Below are 21,828 nucleotides of genomic sequence, written 5' to 3'. Positions count from 1 at the left end.
ATATTTCAGAATACACAGAATATATACATTCCAATGAGAAAGAAAAATTCCAAAGGGAGGGCCCACCATCTGTGGTTAACTAATAAAGTTAAAGACAGCATCAAACTTAATGAGAAAACATATAATTACACGCGGATGGCTGGAAGGTCAGAAGATTGGAAAGAATATAAGGAACAGCAAAGGATGTGAAATAGATTAATAAGGAAGGAAAAATGAGAGAATGAAAGAAAGCTAGCTCATAATATAAAGATGGGTAGTAAGTGTTTCTATGGTTATTTAAATAAGAAGAGTTAACAAAGTGAGTGTTGGTCCTTTAGAGAGTGCGTCGGGGGAATTGATCATTGGAAGTAGGGAGGTGGCGGATGAATTAAACAGATATTTGGCTTCGATCTTCACTATAGAGGACACAAGTAACATCCTGGGCTTAGCTGTAAATCAGGAAATGGAAGGGAGGAATAACTCGGGAAAATTACAATCCCCAGAAAAGTGGTATTGAGCAAATTGCTGGGGCTGCGGGCTGACAAATCCCCAGGTACAGATGGAATTCACTGTGAGGTCTTGACAGAAGTGGTTAGTGAGATAGCTGATGCATTGGCTTTAATTCTCCAAAATTCCCTAGATTTGGGGAAAGTTGCATTCGATTGGAAAATAACAAATATAACTCCTTTATTCCAAAAGGGAGGGAGACAGAAAGCAGGAACCTAAAGGCCAGTTAGCCTAGCCTCTGTCATAGGGAAAATGTTAGAAGCTATTATTAAAGAAGCTATAGCAGGGCACTTAGAAAAATTCAAGGCAAACAGACAAAGTCAACATGATTTTGTAAAAGGGAAATCATGTTTAACCAATTTATTGGAGTTCTTTGAAGGAGTCACATGTGCTGTGGAAAAGGGGAACTGGTGGATGTTCTGTACTTAGATTTCCAGATGGCATTTGATGAAGTGTCACATCAAAGGATAATGCAGAAAATAAAAGCTCATGGTGTAGGGGGTAACATATTGGCATGGATAGAAGATTGACTAGCTAACAGGAAGCAGAGAATTGGCATAAATGGGTCTTTTTCTGGTTGGCAGGATGTGATGAGTGGTCTTTTGTCTGCACTGGAGTGCTGTGTTTGGCTGCAGTAGAGAGCTTCAGTTGGAGATTGGAGACTGAGGGAGTATAAGGGTTAAATTAAGGGTAAAATTCTATCTAAAGTCTAGTCTTTCTTTAATTTAACAAATAACTAAAAGTTGCTGTTCGGGTTAGAGGAAGGTGAGTTTTGGACAGGAGAGGAGAGGCCAGCAACAACAATATAAAAGGGCATGAGAAACAGAGGCCAAGACCGGAGAGGAGAGCTGTACCCTCAGGACCTTCAGGCGGTGGATTTCGAAGTGATGTCACGATTGAAAAAGTGACACGACACAGCGGAGGCAGCTGATTGGTAAGTAGGGTCAGGTGAGCACTTCCACTTCTACTTTTTCTACTAATTAAACTGCTGTAGTTCATTAGCTTAAACAAAATAAGGTGGGGACTTTGGACTGTAGTGGGAGTTATTGGGTAGAATAAGGTCCCTAGCATAGTTAGTATTCTTTAAAGGGAGTAACTAACGAGCTTAATTGAAATGGAAGTCATGGCAGCAGAACTCACACTCGTGATATGTTCCTCCTGCACTAGGTGGGAAGACATGAATGCTTCCAGTGTCCTTGGTGACCATGTGTGCAGGAAGTGCGTCCAGCTGCATTTATTGGCTAACTGCATTATGGAGCTGGAGCTGCAGGTGGATTCATTGTGGCGCATGCACGATGCTGATATTGTGTGGACAGCACATTCATTGAGATGGTCACACCGCAGGTAAAGACTAAACAAGCAGAAAGGGGATAGTTCATCACCAGGCAGACTAGAGGAAGGCAGGTAGTGCAGAAGACCCCCATGTTTATCCACCTCTCTAACAGATATACTTTTTGAATACTGTTGTGCGAGACAACTTCTCAAGTAAAAGGAGCAGGAGCCAAGTCCATGGTACCACTGGTGGCTACGCTGCACAAGAGGGGAGGAAGAAGAGTGGCAGGGCTATAGTGATAGGGGATTCCATAGTAAGGGGAACAGACAGGCATTTCTGTGGCCGCAGAAGAGACTCCAGGATGGTATGTTGCCTCCTGGTGCCTGGGTCAAGAATGTCATAGAGAGGCTGCTGGGCATTCTGAAGGAGGAGGGCAAACAACCAGTGGTCGTGGTACATATTGGCACCAACGACATAGGTGAAGGAAAGGGATGAGTCCTACAAGTTGAATATAGGGAGTTAGGACATAAATTAAAAAGTAAGACCTCAATGGTAGGAATTTCAGGATTACTAATAGTACCATATGCTAGCGAGAGTAGAAATAACAAGATATTACGGATGAATATGTGGCCGAAGGAATTCCAGGGATTCCATTGAGACTGGTTCATGAGTGGGTGGGACCAGTACTAACAGAACGGGTTGCATCTGGGCAGGACCGGGACCAATGTCCTCAGGCGTGTGTTAGCTAATGCGGTCAGGGAGGGTTTAAACTGGAATGGCAGGGGGATGGGAACCTGAGCAGGGAGACAGAGGAGGGGGAAACAAGGATAGAAACCAAAGGCAGAAAAGTAAGAAACATAAGTGGAAGGCAGAAAAAACAAGGGTGTAAAACAAATGGTGCAAAATAAAGCTAAGATGACTAACAAGGTTAGAAAGACATGTCTAAAGGCATTGTCTCTTAATGCACGGAGCGCTCACAATATGGTAGATGAATTAACAATGCAGATAGATATAAACAGTGCTGATATAGCTGCAATTACCGAGACATGGCCACAGGGTGACCAAGGATGGGAACTGACCATCCAGGACTATTCAATATTTCGGAAGGACAGACAAATAGGGGAAGGAGCTGTGGGAGCATTGTTAGTAAAGGATGAAATCAATGCAATAGTGAGGAAGGATATTGGCTCGGGAAATCATGATGTGGAATCTGTTTGGGTGGAGATAAGAAATACCAAGGGGCAGAAAGCATTGGTGGGTGTTGTCTATAGGCCCCAAAACAGTAGCGCAGAAAGGCATTAAACAGGAAATAAGGGTACAACTGTAATCAGGGGTGACTTTAATCTACATATAGATTGGACTAATAAAACTAGTAATAAGGTTGTGAAGGAGGATTTCCTGGAGTGTATACATGATGGTTTCTTAGATCAAACATTGAGGAACCATCTAGGCAGAAGGCTATCCTAGAATGTGTATTGTGCACTGAGAAAGGGTTAATTAACAATCTTATCCCTTGGGGAAGAGTGACCATAAAATGATATAATTGCCCATTAAGATGGAAGGTGAAGAAGTTGAATCCCAAACTATGGGTCCTGAATCTAAATAAATGGAACGACGAGGGTATGAGGTGCGAGTTGGCAATAAAGGATCGGGGAACCTTACTAAAAGTCTTGACGGTGGATAGGCAATAGCTAATATTTACGGAACCTATGCATGAATTACAACAGTCGTTCATTTCTCTCTGATGCAAAAATAAAAGAGGAAAGGTGGCTCAAACATGGATTACAAAAGAAATGCGGGATAGTATCAGATCCAAGGAGGAGACATATAAAATTGCCAGAAAAAGCAGCAAGCCTGAGGATTGGGAGCGGTTTAGAATTCAGCAAAAGTGGACAATAAGATTGATCAAGAAGGGGAAAATGGACTATGAGAGTAAACTTGTCAGGCACATAAAAACTGACTGGAAAAGCTTCGATAACATGTGAAGAGAAAAAGTTTAGCAAAGACAAATGTAGGTCCCTTACAGTCAGAAACGGGGGGAATTCTAATGGAGAACAAAGAAATAGCAGAAGAATTCGACATACATTTTGGTTCTGTCTTCACTAAAGAGGACACAAATAATTTCCCAGAAATGTTAGGGAACCAAGGGTCTAGTGAGAGGGAGGAATTGAAGAAAATCAGGATTAGTAAAAAAAATAGTGCTAGAGAAATTAATGGGTTTAAAAGCTGAAAAATGCCCAGTGCCTGATAATCTACATCCCAGAGTACTAAAGGAAGTGGCCCAGGAAATGTTACATGCATTGCAGGTGACCTTTCAATATTCTATAGACTCTGGATCAGTTCCTACAATTGGAGGGTGGCAAATGTAACTATTTAAAAAAGGAGGGAGAGAAAAAACAGAGATTTACAGACCAGTTAGCGTAACATCATTAGTGGGGAAAATGCTAAAGTCTATTATAAAAGACATGGTAACAGAACACTTGGAAAACATTAACAGGAATAGACAAAGTCAGCATTGGTTTATGAAAGGGAAATCATGCTTAACTAATCTACTGGAGTTTTTTGAGGATGTAACTAGTAGAATAGATATGGGATAACCAGTGGATGTGATGCTTTTGGATCTCAACGTGGCTTTTGATAAGGTCCCACATATGAGGCTAGTGGGCAAAATTAAAGCACATGTGATTGTTGGTAATATACCGGCATGGATTGAGAATTGGTTGACGGACCGGAAACAGAGAGTGGAATAAATTGATCTTTTTCCGTATGGCGGGCGGTGACTTGTGGTGTACTGCAGGGATCAGTGCTTGGGCCCCAGATACTCAGGAGAAATATATATGACTTGGATGAGGGAACGAAATGCAATATTTCTGAGTTTGCTGATGGCACAAAGCTGGACGGAGTTGTGAGTTGTGAGGAGAATGCAAGGAGGCTTCAGGGTGATTTAGACAAGTTGTGTGTGTGGCATATGGTCAAAAGGCAGATGTAGGATCATGTGAATAAATGTGAAGTTATACACTTTGGTGTGAAAAAGAGAAAGGCAGAGTATTATTTAAATGGTGATATATTGGGAAATGTAGATGTACAAAGGGATCTAGGTTTTTTTGTACACGAGTCAATAAAAGTAAACAGGCAGGTGCAGCAAGCAATTGGGAGGGATGAGGATTTGCAAGAGGATTTGAGTTCAGAAGTAGGGATGTCTTACTGCAGTTATACAAGTCCTTGGTGAGACCACACCTGGAGTGTTGTATGCAGTTTTGGTCTCCCTACCTAAGAAAGGATATACTTGCCATAGAGGGAGTGCAGCAGAGGTTCACTAGACTGAAAGCGGGTATGGCAGGACAGTCGCATCAGAAGAGATTGGTTCGACTGGGCCTGTATTCACTAGAGTTTAGTAGAATGAGAGGGGATCTGATTGAAACATATAAAATTCTAACAGGGCTAGACAGACTGAATGCAGAGAGGATGTTTCTCCTGGTTGGAGAGTCCAGGGATCACACTCTCAGGATACGGGGCAGGCCATTTAGGGCTGAAAGAAGGGAAAATGCCTTCCCTCGGAGGATGCTCAATCTGTGGAATTCTCTACCACAGAAGGGTGTGGAGGCCAGGCCGCTGAGTATATTCAAGAAATAAATTGATAATGTTTTGGATATTAGTGGTATCAAGGGGTATGGAGAGAAAGTGTTGAGATAGAGGATCAGCAGTGATTATATTGAATGGTGGAGCAGGCTCGAAGGGCCGAATGATCTACTCCTGCTCCTAGTTTCTATGTTTCTTGTGCCACAGGAATCAGTGCTGGAGCCTCAACTTATCACAATTTATATAAATGACTTTGATGAAGGGACCTAAGGAATAGTAGCTAAATGTGCTGATGACACAAAGATAGATAGGAAAGTAAATTGTGAAGAGAATGTAAGGAGGCTACAAAGTGACAGAGGTAGGTTAAGTGAGTGGGCAATGATCTGGCAAATGGAGTATAATGTGGGCAACTGTGAATTGGTTATTTTTGTGAGGGAGAATAAGAAAGAAGATTATTATCTAAATGGTGAGAGATTGCAGATCTCTGAGATTCAGAGGGATCTGGGGATCCTAATGCATGAATCATCTGGAGTATTGTGAACAGGACCGATCTCTATACTTAAAGAAAGATGCAAATGCGTTAGAAGCAGTTCAGAGAATGTTAACTAGATTGATGCCAGGAATGGGCAGGTTGTCTTATGAGGACAGGCTGGACATGTTAGGCTTGTATCCACTGGGATTTAAAAGAGTTAGAATTGACTTTATTGAAACCTTTAAGATCCTGAGGAGTCTTGACAGGGTGGATGTGGAGAGGATGTTCCCCCTTGTGGGAGAATCGAGCACGAGAGGTGACTGTTTAAAAATAAGGACTGCTCATTTAATACAGAGAGGAGGGGAGATTTTTTCTCTCAGGTAGTTGTGAGTCTTTGGAACTCTGTTCCTCCAAAGGTCTTGGAAGCAGAATCTTTGAATATTTTTAAGGCAGAGCAAGATAGATCCTTGATTCAAAAAAGGGGTGAAAGTTTATCAGGGGCTGACTGGAATGTAGGGTTTAGTTTACATTCATATCAGCCATGATCTTATTGATTGGCAGAGCAGGCTCGAGGAGCTGAGTGGCCTACTCCTGCTCCTAATTCGTATGTTCATTTGTATAAGCCAAAATTGAAAGAAACACAGAGTACAGCTAAACCCTGAAGCTAAATTACTTTTGGAAGGGAGCCAAACAGCCAGTCACTTCAAAATACCCCATTACACAGGTTGGAAAGAAAACATTTAGCCTTCACTAACTCTTCAGTGATAAGATTTATTAATAAAATAGACAATAGGAGCTTGTTTTGTCTCTGCAGGAGGTCAGCCAGGGGCCCTTGGGCACCCATAGGGGGGAGGATCAGCAGGTGCACACCCTGAGGCCATCCATTCAGGTGACTCCGGGAGTGTCCGGCACATCTTAACCCCATCTTCCTGTGGCCTCAGCAGCTCCAGCGGCAAAGGCCGAGGAGGGTTCCACTGCCACACAGCAGGACCCCGAAAGCAGGCCGGGGCCCTCCAGGTCTCAGCCTCCAGAGGACGTCAATCCTCTGTCTCCTTGTTCTGACGAGCACTGTTCATGTCAGTCAGATATGAAACGTTTCTGCACTAGATAAAGGCACAGGTCTCAGTCCATGGCCTCTTCCCTGTGCTCTGTGCAGCCTTCAGACCAAAGTAATGTTGTATCCTCACGCTCCCTCGACACATTCCTGATGCCTGCACCTCGGCTGTGCTTGTTAGTTCTGCCGGAATGTCGTGGGTAGGCATCCCAGAGATCCGTCATTCTCTCTGTGTGTTCTCAGCATCTTTAAGGTGGGGCTGGCCCCCATCTCCTCAGCATCTGTGACCAGTGACGCTGTGCTCCTGAAGGGCTCAGTTGCTGAAGGCAGACAAAGGATCAGAAGCTCCTTAAGTTTCAGGGCTTTGTCTCTTTGATTCGACCCTGATCACAGAGCGGAAGCGAGCTGCCCTTAGCCAGACAGGAGTCAGACATTCTCGGAGGCTATGTAAAGATATTAGGCGAGTCCTCACTGCATGTCATCATCATCCTTCTGCAATCAAGTGACTATTAGGGCCTCCACTGCATCTCCATGACAGGAGCATTATCACAGAGGGTATGTGTTCTGCCATAAGCCAGACTAGATTCAAATATTCATAGATGTAATGTGAGGATCTTATGGTGTCTCTCCACTGCATGTTGTCATCATCCTCCACAAGTCTAGAGGCTATGAGGGCCTCCCGAGCACGTCTGCCTCGTCTGGTCAGTGTGAGGGCCTCATCCTAGTCATGGTTGCATTCAAGGCCCTCCTCACCCTCATCACAGTCGATGTCCTCAGGGGTGATGGAGGAGGAGGAGACCTCCAGCTCCTCCATCTCCTCCTCAGCCAGCTCCTCTCCTGTTTGCAGCACCAGGTTGTAAAGGGTGCAGCAGGCGACGATGATGGGAGACACCCACTGGGGACTGTATTGCAGGGCTGCTCCAGACTGGTTCAGGCACCGGAACCTCCTTTTCAGCATCCCGATGGTTTTCTCCACCAGGTTACAGCATGAGCCTCATTATAGCTTTGCTCTGCTACAGTCTGCGGCCGCCGCACGAGTGTCATCAGCCACGTCCTCTGTGGGTAGCCCTAGTCCCCGAGGAGACATCCCTGCAGCCTCTGTGGACCCTGGAAGACTTCAGGGATCTGTGACTGATTGAGAATCTAGGAGTTGTGAACACTCCCTGGAAACGGTGCACGGACCTGCAGGACGTGTTTGTGGTGGTTGCACATCAGCTGCACATTCAGCGAATGGAATCCCTTATGGTTCACATAGTGGACCGTGTGTAGCGACGGAGATCTGAGCGCCACATGAGGGCAGTCGATAGCACCCTGCACCTGTGGGAAACCTGAGACCTGGACAAATCTAATCACTCTTGCATCCTGGCTCTCGTATAGTCCCTAGGTCTAGCTAGCTGCTGAGCAGTGATGGCTCACTGTGTCCCTTCAGCGGCGTGAGCGGGAGTCCCAGTCGCCCCTTCTTCCTGAGGGTGCTACTCCTCCCTCTACACAGCCAGTGGCTCAGTCACTCTCTTCTCCATTGTCTTCACTCTCTGTAAGCCATGAGACCTACAGCTAGTTCACCAGGCTCCATGATCCTGATGTGCTCCTCCTGGTAGATGAAAGAGAGAGAGGCGTGGGTCAGTATGGGTGCACAAAGAACCTCTCGGTTAAGTTTGAATTCCCCTTAACACATCCCGGAGGGAGCTGGTCACCACTTGGATGGCCAGAGATTATTGCGCTGCATGGCTGCCCGAAACCCCACCTTCCTCCAACCCACTCCACCCGGCCGATTGGCGGCAGCTTTGCCCACTGGACTGCATGCTGTGCTCTCAGCTCAGGCGCAGGCATTCTCCTAACCCGTGCTGCAATACTGCCCTGTTAGCTTGTACCATGGTGGAGACTGGTCCAAACCGGGATGATGACAATGCAAAGGGCTGTGAGCACCTCCACCAGTGACTGCTCCATGGCCAGCTTTAGCAAGGAGATTGTACAATGTGCCCAGTCATCCAACTGTTCTGCAGTCCACTAAAAGGCTCATTAATTTACAGACTGTGCCCGAGGGGTAATAAAATCTGGAGCACTTGGTGGCACTTTAATGCCTCTGTGTTGCTTGAGTGGGCAGATAAGCTCGAGGCCCAACTCCAATCATATCAATGTGGCTGCTCCTGAACTGTCTCAGCTGCAGAGTAAGGGTCACTTTATACAAGGTGTCCCTAATGCGTGGCCGCTTCCCTCACCCACTCCCCCACCCACCACCCCACACGGGCTTGTGCACTACCTTCAACTGCAGGGCAGCCTTTGCCCCAAACCCCCTGAAAAACATGCCTGAACCTTGAAGTCTAACAGGCGTCCTTGGTGAGTGCTCTGCAATGTTACTGTGCACTCGCCTCCAAGTTTGCCTCAAAGTGCAGCCTGTCATGTGCACGCCTTTTATATGCTGTTGTGAAACACATCAGCGTGGGTGGACAATCCGGCTGGGGGATGAATGAGCCTGACAGGTGGGTCTTACAATGATATGCACATCTGTGAGTCTCCTGGCGCAGTAGACCACTGGTCTCAGCTTGCCATGCCGCTCTTGGAGCAGCACAGCACTCTGAATAGGAGCAGGTCATCCACTTATTTTGGCCTTCTTGCCATATTGTGCGCTCACAGCTCCGAACACGCCCGATGCCAGTGGGCACAGACGATTCCACCCATTGCATTTAAAAGTTCACACCATGAGGATTAGATCAGTCAGGCACCTTTGGAACATAAAGGGTCAGTGTTCCCTTTTGAGAATTCCCCTGGGTTGAGACAGAGATATATCAAAATTCAATTTCAACATGTTGAATTCGTGAGTAAATATCTTTATTAATTGTTACTGTTTGTTTGAGTTATCCAACAATATTTGTAGGTAAGTTTGATTTATAAATTTCATGTATTTAAGTCGATTATTTACATGTTATGTTTCACTTTAATTATCATTTATAACTTGATGTATAAGCTATAAAGTATAACGGGCTTCAATAAAGCGTGTAAGTTTTTGAAGCATATGCAACGTGTAATCTAAAATATTTATTATCTTGGCAATCCACATAAATACACTACTCCAGAAGTCATATTATGATTTCTAAGAGCTGATATTGGTTGACTTTCAAAGAAGCTGGTCTGCTAAGACCGGCCTCAATGTATGTCCTGTCCTGAGATAATTTTGTGGTCTTTGACATTCCTGGAGGAGAGGGTTTGTATTTGAGGAATGAATCTAAGATTATGTTCCTTTAATGCTTAGAACCTCTTCTAGTTGGGACTTTAAGCTAGCAATAAGTTGAAGGGAATTGGCTTACCTTGCCGGGAGCTAAAAATAACAGAACCATTAAAAACACTATGACCAGAGACTGGAGAGAATGATCCCCGGCATTAGTAAAGTGGTCAGGGAAAAAGTCTGGAAATGATTGGAATTGGGGAAGGTGAAGCGATGCCAGAACTGGAGGTGGAAAAGAGGTTTGAGTGGATCCTGGAGTGACACTCAGATAGACTGTTGGGCCTGAATGGATGGTCAGTCTCGAGGGGTTGTGCTATCTATCCCTGTCCTCTTTCCCCAGCCTTCAAAACATTAAAAATATTCACAAGCCTAGGCTTCTCCTTATTTTTATGCTGTGCCCCCCATTGCAGGTTCCCTTTTACCCCAGTCAGTCAGTGCCAGGGGGATTGCACCCCAGTGAGAGTCAGTGCCAGTGAAAAAGTAACACAGTGAGTGGAAGTGCAAGAGAAAGAGAAACCGAGTGGGATCAATGCCAGGGGATCAGCAGCCGAGTGAGTGTCAGTGCCAGGAAACAAAAACCCGGTGAGAGACAGTGCCAGGGATAAAGTAACACTGTGAGAGGCAGTGCCAGGGATAAAGTAACCCGGTGAGAGGCAGTGCCATGAATAAAGTAACCCGGTGAGAGGCAGTGTCAGGGATAAAGTAACCCGGTGAGAGGCAGTGCCAGGGATAAAGTAACCCGGTGAGAGGCAGTGCCAGGGATAAAGTAACCCGGTGAGAGGCTGTGCCAGGGATAAAGTAACCCGGTGAGAGGCTTTGCCAGGAAAGTTTTTTAAAATTATTCATTAAGGGAAGTGGGCTTCGCTGGCTGGACCAGCATTTATTGCCCATTCCCAGTTGCCATTGAGAAGGTGGTGGTGATCTGCCTACTTGAACCACTGCAGTCCATGTTGTGTAGGTACACCTACAGTGCTGTTAGGAAATGAGTTCGGGGATTTTGACCAAAGCAACAGTGAAGGAATGGTGATATATTTCCAAGTCAGAATGGTGAGTGACTTGGAGTGGAAATTCCAGGTGGTGGTGTTCCCATCTCTCTGCTGCCCTTGTCCTTCTATAAGGTAGTGGTTGTGAGTTTGGAAGGTGCTGTGTAAGGGACCTTGCTGAATTCCTGCAATGCATCTTGTAGATGATACACACTGCTGCTACTGTGCATCAATGGTGGAGGGAGTGAATGTTAGTGGATGTGGTGCCAATCAAGTGGGCTGCTTTGTCTTGGTCAATGTCAAGCTTCTTGAGTGTTGTGGGAACTGCACTCATCCAGGCAAGTTGGGGGGTATTTCATCCCACTCCGGACTTGTGCCTTGTAGATGGTGGACAGGCTTCGGGGAATCAGGAGGTGAGTAACTTGTCACAGGATTCCACGTCTCTGACCTGCTCTTGTCGCCACAGTATTTATATGGCTAGCACAGTTCAATTTCTGGTCAGGATGTTGCTGGTGGGGGATTCAGTGATGATAATGCCATTGAACGTCAAGGGGCGATGGTTAGATTCTCTCTTGTTGGAGATGGTCATTGCCTGGCACTTGTGTGGCATAAATATTACTTTCCACTTGTCAGCCCAAGCCTGGATATTGTCCAGGTCTTGCTGCATTTGGACATGGACTGCTTCAGTATCTGAGCAACTTTTCGATTGGCACTAGTACCAGCCCACTCCCTGGTGCCTTGGTGGGGGCAGGGCACTTCTCCATATGTGTCCTTCCTGTCGGGGCCGTGGGCAGGGGCTTTTCGGAATGTGCCACGAGTTCAGTGGCCTTAACTGAGGCTGGAGAGGATGGGAAGTGTGTAGGTGGGAATCCCATTCCACCCCCTTCCCCTTGCCCAGCCATGCTGTGGAAAAGATAATGGATACGCCAGTGGGGCAGGTCTTCCGCGATCTCCACATGCAGACATAGATTCCCTGTTCCGATTACCACTACTTGTCCCAGCACACGCTCACCCCGCCCAGTCGCTCCCAGTCAGCAGTACCATCCCCCATGTCTCTGCTCAGCTTCCTGAGCCATCACCACCTTCCCAGGGGAATCTGTCCTCTGCAGGTCAGGCACACGCATTTCCCCTCAGTGACCCCGACCCGTGTGTCCACAACCTGTTTGCTGGTGTAGGGGAGGGAGGCCTCCCCGTAGGTGAACCCGGTCTGACTGGAGTATCGGGTGGAGTTAGATCCCAGCCACCCTGGCCATCTTCCCACATGGGAATAGGTAGTGATCTCCTCCACGTTACCTTCGCTGCCCCACGCAGGCACAACCGGTGCTCTCTCCCCAGCGGTACTACCCATTGCTCTCCCTTAAACAGCATGCCTCCCTTTACAGAGAGGGCTGCTGTGCTGTAAGGGCCCTCTACCCTTTTCCCTTCTGCCACTGCACTGAAGACTGCCTTGAGGATGGGGTCTTGTGTTTGGACCGTCTTAAGTTCCGGGGTTAAAGCTACCCCTGCACTCCCCCGTGTCCCATTCCTAACCGTGACTGCTGCGATAGGACCGGACCCATATGGGTCCCAGATAATGCCTGTGCGGGCACCCTCCTTAGCAAGCACGTCGACCTGCCGGTTGCCCTCGCTCCGAGGTTCCGCGGAGGAATGGGCTTTCACCTTATGGATGAAAACCTCCCCTTCCTCCCCCACTGCTGCTAAGATTTTCTCCAGCAAGGGTTTCACTGTGAGGGGTCTCCCGTCAGCGGAGGTGTACCCACGGTGGGACCAGATGGCCAGGTACTCCTTATACGAATTGCATGTGAACATGCTGCCCAAGCAAATCGTGTATGGGGTGGGGAAGATCTCGGGGTGTGTAACCACGTACACTACCGCAGACAGTTCAGCCTGCTGGGCGCTCATGGTGCTGGGGAGCTTAATTGCCAGGGCAAGGTTAGCCGCTGGGTCATAAACTCCACACCCCGTGTGTCGCTCACCAGCAGATACTGTGCTGGAGCCATCCACATAGGTTTCACGGCCTATGGGGTGTATCCCGGCCCATAAACCTATGTCTACTTCCCAAACCCCTTCTATGGAACACCGGTGGGCTGTTCCAGGATATACCAGGTTAGCTGCGAGCTTTGGCTCGCAGAGCCCTTTTACTTTTAGGTCCATCTGTGAGAGAAGCAGGGTCCAGCGAGCAATGCGGGCACTGCTCACTGTCCCATCCTTGATTCTCCCATCCAGGAGCATCTGGGTGGGCGTGTGATGGGTGAGGAGGGTGATGGGAGAGGTGCCTGTGAAGATCAGCGATCTTTTCACAGCCCAATGTGTGGCCAAGAGGTGTCTTTAACAATTAGAGTAGCTCTTCTCCACAGCTGTGAGTCTCCTGGAGGAGTAGACCACCGGTCTCAGCTTGCCATGCCGCTCTTGGAGCAGCACAGCACTCAGAATAGGAGCAGGTCATCCACGTATTGTACCAGCCGTCTGGGCTGGCTGAAGCCATTTAAACTGTTTGCCATGCATTGGTGGAAAATGCTTGGGCTATTGGGAAGCCCCGAGGCAGACAGTTCCAGGTGTACTGTTGTCCTTTGAAGGTAAAGGCAAATTGTTCTGATCCTCTCTCCTTAAAGGGATGGAACAAAACCCATTGGAGATATCCAGCACCGTGAAAGTGGTTGCGGATGCTGGGATACTTCCTATCAGGTCGGCAACTGCGGCTACCGTGGCTGCACAGGCTGGGATGTTACTGTTGAGCACCCGATAGTCTACTGTGGCCCTCCAGGAGTTTTCCAGTTTTCTAACCGGCCACAGTGGAGAGTTCACATGGGTGGCTATCATTCTCAGGACCCCCTGTTGCATTAAGGAGGACATGGCTGCTTCCATGTCTGGCTCCGCTTCCCTGGGGAAGTTATATTGCCTTTGTGGTCGTACCATAGTGTCCCCATCTACACTGTCGTTGAACCCGTTGACCCTCCCACAGTCGTGTTTGTGTGTGGTAAATGTGGCTAGGTGGGCACGCACTAATGCCTGGAACTCCCTTGGGATATTACTGACCAACAGTTTGAGGTTATAACCCTCTTTAGGCTTCATGGTGCACAGGGTCCCCTTCCCCTGTTTCCCTGGGATGATACTACTCCGCCTTCTTTTCCTGTTTTTTCCCCCCATAGGCAGTGATTCCTCAAATCCTCTCGGATCTCATGGCCTACAATAAAGTCGGCTCCCAGGATCCCTTTTCCACCATCCAATTCCCACTTCATTAGGATACAGGTCCACTAAGAGCGGAGTGTTCCTAAACGAATGGTCAGCGGGATGGAAAATGAGCCAGCCTGTTCTTTACCTGTGAATCCCGACAGACTGTCTGGGACCCCGTTAGATAGAGGTGAGGTGGTGGGGTTAGCTGAATGGATCATGGTACATGATGCTCCCGTGTCCAACAGACAGGTCCCCTTTACCTCTTCTACCTCCATCTCAACGAGGGGTCTCTTCCATAAGTCGTAGGTAAGGGAACACAGGTAAACAGGCTGCGCTGGCTCTGGTCAGGCTTGTGGGTAAGATGGGGCTGATGGGGTCAGCGTGCCGGTGGTGGCTGCTACCCTCACTGGGCCAGTCAATAGGGTTCCCATGGCGTCCAAAAATGACTCGACCGTGGCGGGAGGGTTTCCTGTGTCTGCCTTTTGGGCTGGGGTTGAGGGACTGGAAGAGCTTACCCTCCAGGGAGAATAGCAGCATTTTGGCCTGTTAAGCATCATTGCACTCGTTGATGCTGCTTGTTCCATTTCCCTGAAGTGGACCGAGGGATCCCCATTTGCTGTAAGTTTAGTTAAATGGCTTACCATGGCCCTAAGCTGTTGGGTGCCGTGGGGAACTATGAACTGGTTTTGGAGGGGTCCCTCATCCCCGTTATCAGCGGGCAGGCCAAACCTTTGCTGCCGGGCCGGGCACATCGGCCCTGGTCCCAGCCTCTCTTGCTGGGGGTTTTCCTCCTCAGCTTCTGCCCCTAATTCCACCCCTCACTCCTGCCAGATTTCGCTAAATCTTGGCGCTACGGGTGGTGGTCGTGGGCCCTCCTGCTCCTCAACCAGGTAGTCCCTTGGCACTACCTGTGGTGTCTGAACCGTCCTCCCCAGGTTCCCTGTGAAGTCGACCTGGGCTGCACTAGGGCTTATGATTGCTTCCTTAGTAGTTAGTCGTGCTTATTTATGCAAGATTTTGATGGGTTTAGGTTCGTGGAAGATGAAGTCTTTCTCTAGGTTGATTGTTTTAAAGGGAAGAATACGTATTCTGTCTCTCTCATTGTCTGGTTCCAGGCAACAATCCACATTGCACTCAACAAGCCCGGGCATGTCCAGTCCCAGGCCTTCATGGGCCTAGCCTCCTGTCTGCAGGGTTCTACACTTAACTCAGCAGTTGGGTCCTCTGCCATAAAAGTCCAAAAGTCATATCCTTGTTGGTGAGATGAAAAATGTGGGAATTTTGAGAACCCGTCAAGATCCTGAGGGGCCTTGATTGGGTGGATGTGGAGAGGATGTTTCCTCTTGTGGGAGAATCTAGATCTAAGGGTCACTGATTAAAAAGAAGGGATCACCCATTTAAAACAGAGATGAGACAATTTTTTTTTCACTCAGAGGGTCGTGCGTTTTTGGAACTCTCTACCTGGAAAAGTGGTGGAATCAGAGTCTTTGAATATTTTTAAGGCTGAGGTGGATAGTGAAGTGGTTTCTTTGATGAACGGACCTTAGGAGACTCAGGTACAGGTTACGATCGTTTATTCGAGCAATTGCAAGGAGAGCACCTTCTCAATACAACTTGAGACAGCACACTGCTAAGCCACAAGTGTTCACCATATTTTTACATTATTGGTCACAGATAAGAACATCCTCCAGATTCCCATCTTATCAACATATAGGTTTACATTATACAGACACGTCCCTGGTAACAAAGGGGACAAAGGGACATGCATCATCTGACCCTACTTTCACCCAGGCAGAGACCTGCCTTCCTATCTAAGCTGGGACCATCTGTCCTTCCCCTATCTGTTGAAGAGCACACTTAACCTATGTAACTGCCATTCTCTGACTCCAGTCTAACTCCCAGGACCTTGCTGGTGATTGCAAACCCTGAGGGTGCACAAAGTTTGAGAGCGTATAAGGATCATCTGGTTTAACTGTTTAATTGTTGATTTACTGATTTGTGCTGGCCTGCCTATAGATTCTAATTTAAGTAATTCATTCCCTTATAATGAATTCTCCCTTACCATAAATTCTCTTGTACTTTCTTCCCCCTTATTCTTAATAAGCAAGGGGGTGATAGGTTATCGGCGGGATGTGAGATACTGCTTTCAGGTTACTATCAGATCAGCCATGATCTTATTAACTGGCAGAGCAGGCTCAAGGGGCTGAATGGCCTACTCCTGTTCCTTGTCCGTATGTTCATGTATATATATTGGAACTACACAGTTGGATATTTAGATTTGTTGGATTCACTCCAGCATCTCTCAAGGTGAAGGTATGCTGCTATAGTGTAGTGATGATAGTTCACCCCTTAACTTGGATCGAGTCATCTTGCTAGACTTGGCAGTTTTCTGCTTGGGGATTTAAGGTAAATATTACTATCAATGTGAAGAGAGTGCTGGTTGGTTTGCAAGTGGACTCCGATTGGTTGAGGTATTGCCACGAAGAATGCACCAGTGATAGTGACTGACAGTTAACTGCCAAGTATTGTTTAAAATTTAAACCAGGCAGCTTGACTCTTATTCATCAAGTCATTGCCTTGAAGAATGATTCAGCGAATAGCGTCACTTATCTTGTTTTGCTGAAACAGGTGCAATGTATCTTATTTCTCCAGTGGGTGTGGGCTTCACTGGCTGGGCCAGCGTTTATTGCCCACCCTAAGTCTCCCTTGAGAAGATGGTGGTCAACCCCCTTCTTAAACTGCTGCAATCCATGTGATGTAGATACACCCAGAGTGCTGTTAGGAAGGGAGTTCCAGGATTTTGACCCAGCAAAAGTGATGGAACGGTGATATATTTCCAAGTCCGGATGAAGACTGACTTGGAGGGGAACTCCCAGGTGGTGGTATTCCTATCTATATGTTGCCCTTGTCCTTCTAGATCGTAGTGATTGTGGGCTTGGTAGGTGCTGCCTAAGAAGCATTTGTGAATTCCTGCAGTGTATCTTGTACATGGTACACACAGCTGCCACTGTGCATCGATGGTGGAGGGAGTGAATATTTGTAGACGTTGTGCCAATCAAGCAGGCTGCTTTGTCCTGGACAATGTCAAGTTCCTTGAGTGTTGTGCGAGCTGTTCTCATCCAGTCAAGTGGGGTGTATTCCACCACAATCCTGACTTATGGCTTGTAGATGCTGGACAGGGTTTGGGGAGTCAGAAGATGAGTAACTTGTCACAGGATTCCTAGCCTCTGACCTGCCCTTGTCAGCACAGTATTTATATCACTAGTCCAGTTCAGTTTCTGGTCAATGGTAATCCCCAGGATGTTGATAGTGGGGGATTCAGTGATGGTAATGTCATTAACTGTCATGGGGCAATGGTTAGATTCTCTCTTGTTGGAGTTGGGCTTTGCCTGGCACTTGTGTGGAGCAAATGTTACTTGTCTTCAACTGGATAGAGTTGGGGATGGTTCTGGAGAGGGGATACGTAGGCTTGCAAAGCAAAAGCATATGGCAGCAGAGTAGGGCAGCTATTGATGTAATGATACCCAGCGTGTGAAAGGAAGGGACAGAGTGTGCAAACATTAAAAAAAAACAGCAAATAGGTCAAAGGGGGAAACAAATAGTGAAAAAGCAAAATTAATGTCAATTCACTTAAATGCACATAGTATTTGGGGCAAAATAAATGAATTAACAGCATAAATCGAGCTTAATAATGACACAGTGCAAAGCGAGATTTAAGCAGACCTCCATTCAACAGCCAAAATCCAATGTACTCTTTAGTGTAGAAGAGCCAGAAGCAGCCAATCCTGACATTTATTCATTATTCAACATTAGAGTTGGGAAGATAGAGCCAATATTTGTTACAGCGTAAGTAAATGGCAAACCATTAAAAGTGGACGGAGACACGGGTGCTTCTACTACTGGAATAGGAAAACACACTATCAGATATTTAAATAAAGGTAATGAACAATTAAATTTGAAACAAACATCTGCCAAGTTGAAAACGTACACAGACGAAGAAATCCAAGTAAAAGCTATCACCAGAGTAATTGTTCATTATAGACACCAATCGGGTGGCGCCTCCTGGGAATTTGTAACCATCAGTACCCACAAAGGGTTATACCAATACGCACGCCTGTGCTTCAGTGTTTCCTCAGCCTGTGCCATTATTCAGAGCACATTGGAGAGCTTATTACAGGGACTACCTCAGGTTGTGGTCTACCTGGACGATGTACTGATAACTGGATTCACTGAAAGGGAACACTTGGTTAACTTAGAGGAAATCCTGAAGTGATTTCTAGAAGCAGGAGTGTACTTGAAGGAGGAAAAATGTACTTTTTAAGAAAATGAAGTCACTTATTTAGGCCACCAGGTAGATGCCCAAGGGTTACACCCAGTTGAAGATCAGGTTAAAGCAATCAGAGAGGCACCTGCACCCAAGAACAACTCTGAACTTCAATCACTTTTAGGGATGATCAATGACTGTGGGCGATTTCTACCAAACTTGTCCACAATTCTAATCCCTCTATTTTCTCTGCTAAGGAAAAAGCAGTGTTGGTTTTGAGAGGCACCTCAAAAAGAAGCCTTCAGGAAAGTAAAACAGCTCTCACACTCCTAAAATGTTTTAGTGCGTTCTGACCAGATGAAGGAAGTGTAGCTGACCTGCGCTCCCCCTATGGAGTGGGAGCGGTACTACCTCACAAAATGGACGACAGCACAGAGAGGCCGATAGGCTGTGTACCCGGGACACAAAAGCTGAAAAAGGATATCCTCAGATCAAAATGGAAGGTCTCTCGATTATTTTTGGTGTAAAAACATGACAGCAATACGTGCACGGGCGACATTTCATGATAGCATCAGAACACAAACCACTTTTGGGTCTGCTTAGCGAGGAAAACCTTTTACCACCCATAGACTCTGCAAGGATACAAAGATGGGCCCGAATTTTGGAGGCATATGAATGCACCTTTGTACATAGACCACGGATTCATACAGAAAATACCGATGCCCTAGGTCACCTCCCTTTAAAAGAGAATGATGAGCATGTCCCAATCCCAAATGTCAAATTGAAAGAAAAAACATACAATGTGGCAAAGATTAGTGGGAAGGCAAAGGATTGGGAGAGCTTTAAAAACCAGAAAAGATGACCAAAACAAAATGAAGAGGAAGAAAATAAACTTTGAGGGTAAACTCGTAAGTAATATATAAATGGACTGTAAGAGCTTCTTTAAATATATAAAAAGGAAGAGAGAGGCCAAAGTGAACATAGGCCCCTTAGAGAATGAGGCTGGGGAAATAACAATGGGGAACCGGGAAATAGCAGTAGTGTTGATAAATACTTTGCATCAGTCTTCACGTTAGAAGACACTAATAGCGTTCCATAAATACTAAATAATCAAGGGGAAAAGAGGGGAGCAGGGGGAGCAGGGGAGGAAATGAATACAATAACTATCAAATAGTAATAGGAAAACTAATGGCGTTAAAGGCTGATAGCCTGGACATGATGAGTTTCATCCTAGGATTATAAAGGAAGTAGCTACAGAGATAGTGGATGCATTAATAGCAATCTTCCAAGAATCCTTAGATTCTGGAAAAGTTGCAGAGGGTTGGAAAACTGCCAATGTAACACACTTATTCAAAAAGGGTCAGAGAGAAAAAACAGGCAACTAAAGGCCAGTTAACTTAACATCTGTCATTGGGAAAATGTTCGAGTTTATTATAAACAATGTAATAGCAGAGCATTTAGAAATGCATAATATAATCTAGCAGAGGCAACATGGCTTCATGAAGGGGAAACCATGGCTGAAAATTTTATTGGAATTCTTTGAGGTCACAAGCAGGAGAGATAAAGGGGAATCAGTCGATGTAATCTATTTGAAATTCCAAAAGACGTTTGATAAGGAACCGCACATAAGGCTGCTTAATAAGATAAGAGCCCATTGTGTTTGGGGTAGTATATTCGCATGGATAGAGGATTGGATAACGAACAGAAGACAGAGAGTTGGGACAAGGGGGGCATTTTCAGGATGACAACCTGTAACACAGGGATCAGTGCTGGGGCCACAACTATTTACAACATTCATTAATGACTTAGATGAGAGAAGTGAATGTACTATCGCCACATTTACAGATGACACAATAAAATGTGGGAAGGTAAGTGGTGAGGATGACACAAAGAGTCGATAGAGGGATATAGACAGGTTAAGTGAGTGAGCAAAAACTTGGCAAATGGAATATAATGTGGGATAATGTGTGGTTATGCACTTTGGCAGGAAGAAGAGAGGAGCTGAATATTATTTAAATGAAGGAAGACTGCAGAAAGCTTCAGCACAGAGGGTTTTGGGGTCCTCGTGCATGAATCACAGAAAGCTAGCATACAGGTTCAGCAAGTAATAGTGAAGGCAAATGGACTGTTGGCCTTCATTTCAAAAGGAATGGAGTATGAAAATAAGGAAGCCTTGCTACAACTATACAAGGCCCTAGTTCGACCACACCTAGAATGCTATGAACAGTTTTGGTCCCCTTATCTAAGGAAAGATATACTGGCATTGGAGGCAGCCCAGAGAAGTTCATTAAGTTGATCCCGAGTAGGGAGGGATTTTCTTCTGAGGAGACGTTGAGTAGGTTGGGCCTGTGCTTATTGGAGTTTAGAAGAATGAGAGGCAAACTTATTGAAACAGATAACATTCTTAGGCGGCTTGACAGGGTAGATGCTGAGAGATTGTTTCCCCTTGTGATAGAGTCTAGGGCCAGAGGGCATAATCTCAGAGTAAGGGGCCACCCATTTAAGACAGAGATGAGGAGGAATTTCATCTCTCAGAGGCTAGTGAATCTGTGGAATTCTTTACCGCAGACGGCTGTAGGGACTAGTTTGTTAAGTTTATTCAAGACTCAGATACACTGATATTTAATAAGTTATAGAATCAAGGGTTATGGGGAAGCGGCAGGAAGGTGGAGTTGAGGATTATCAGACCAGCCATGATCTCATTAAATGGCTGAGCAGACTGGAAGTGCCAAATGGCCTATTTCTGCTCCTGCACCGTATGGTCTTATGGCCACTTGTCAGCCCGAGCCTGGATATTGTGCAGGTTTTACTACATTTGGACATGGAACTGCTTCAGTATCTGAGGAGTCGTGAATGGTGATGAACGTTGTGCAATCTTCAGCGAACATCCCCAATTCTGACATTATGATGGAAGGAAGGTCATTGATGAAGCAGCTGAAGATGGTTGGGCAGAGGACATTACCCTGAGGAACTGCTGCAGTGATGTCCTGGAGCTGAGATGACTGACCTCCACCAACCGCAACCATCTCCCTTTGTGTGCGGTATGAATCCAAACAGTGGAGAATATCCCCCCCTGATTCCCATTGACTCCAGTTTTGCTAGGGCTCCTTGATGCCACACTCGGTCATATGTGGCCTTGATGTCAAGGGCAGTTACTTGCACCTCAACTCAGCAGTTCAGCTCTTTAGTCCATGTTTGACTTAAGGCTCCAATGAGGTCAGGATCTGAGTGGCCCTGGAGGAACACAAACTGGGCATCAATGAGCAGGTTATTGCGAGGTAAGTGCTGCTTGATAGCACAGTTGATGATCCCTTCCATTA

This window comes from Cetorhinus maximus, chromosome 5 (genome assembly GCF_964194155.1).
Source record: "Cetorhinus maximus chromosome 5, sCetMax3.hap1.1, whole genome shotgun sequence".
Classification (NCBI taxonomy): domain Eukaryota; kingdom Metazoa; phylum Chordata; class Chondrichthyes; order Lamniformes; family Cetorhinidae; genus Cetorhinus; species Cetorhinus maximus.
This window is presented reverse-complemented; position numbering follows the sequence as displayed.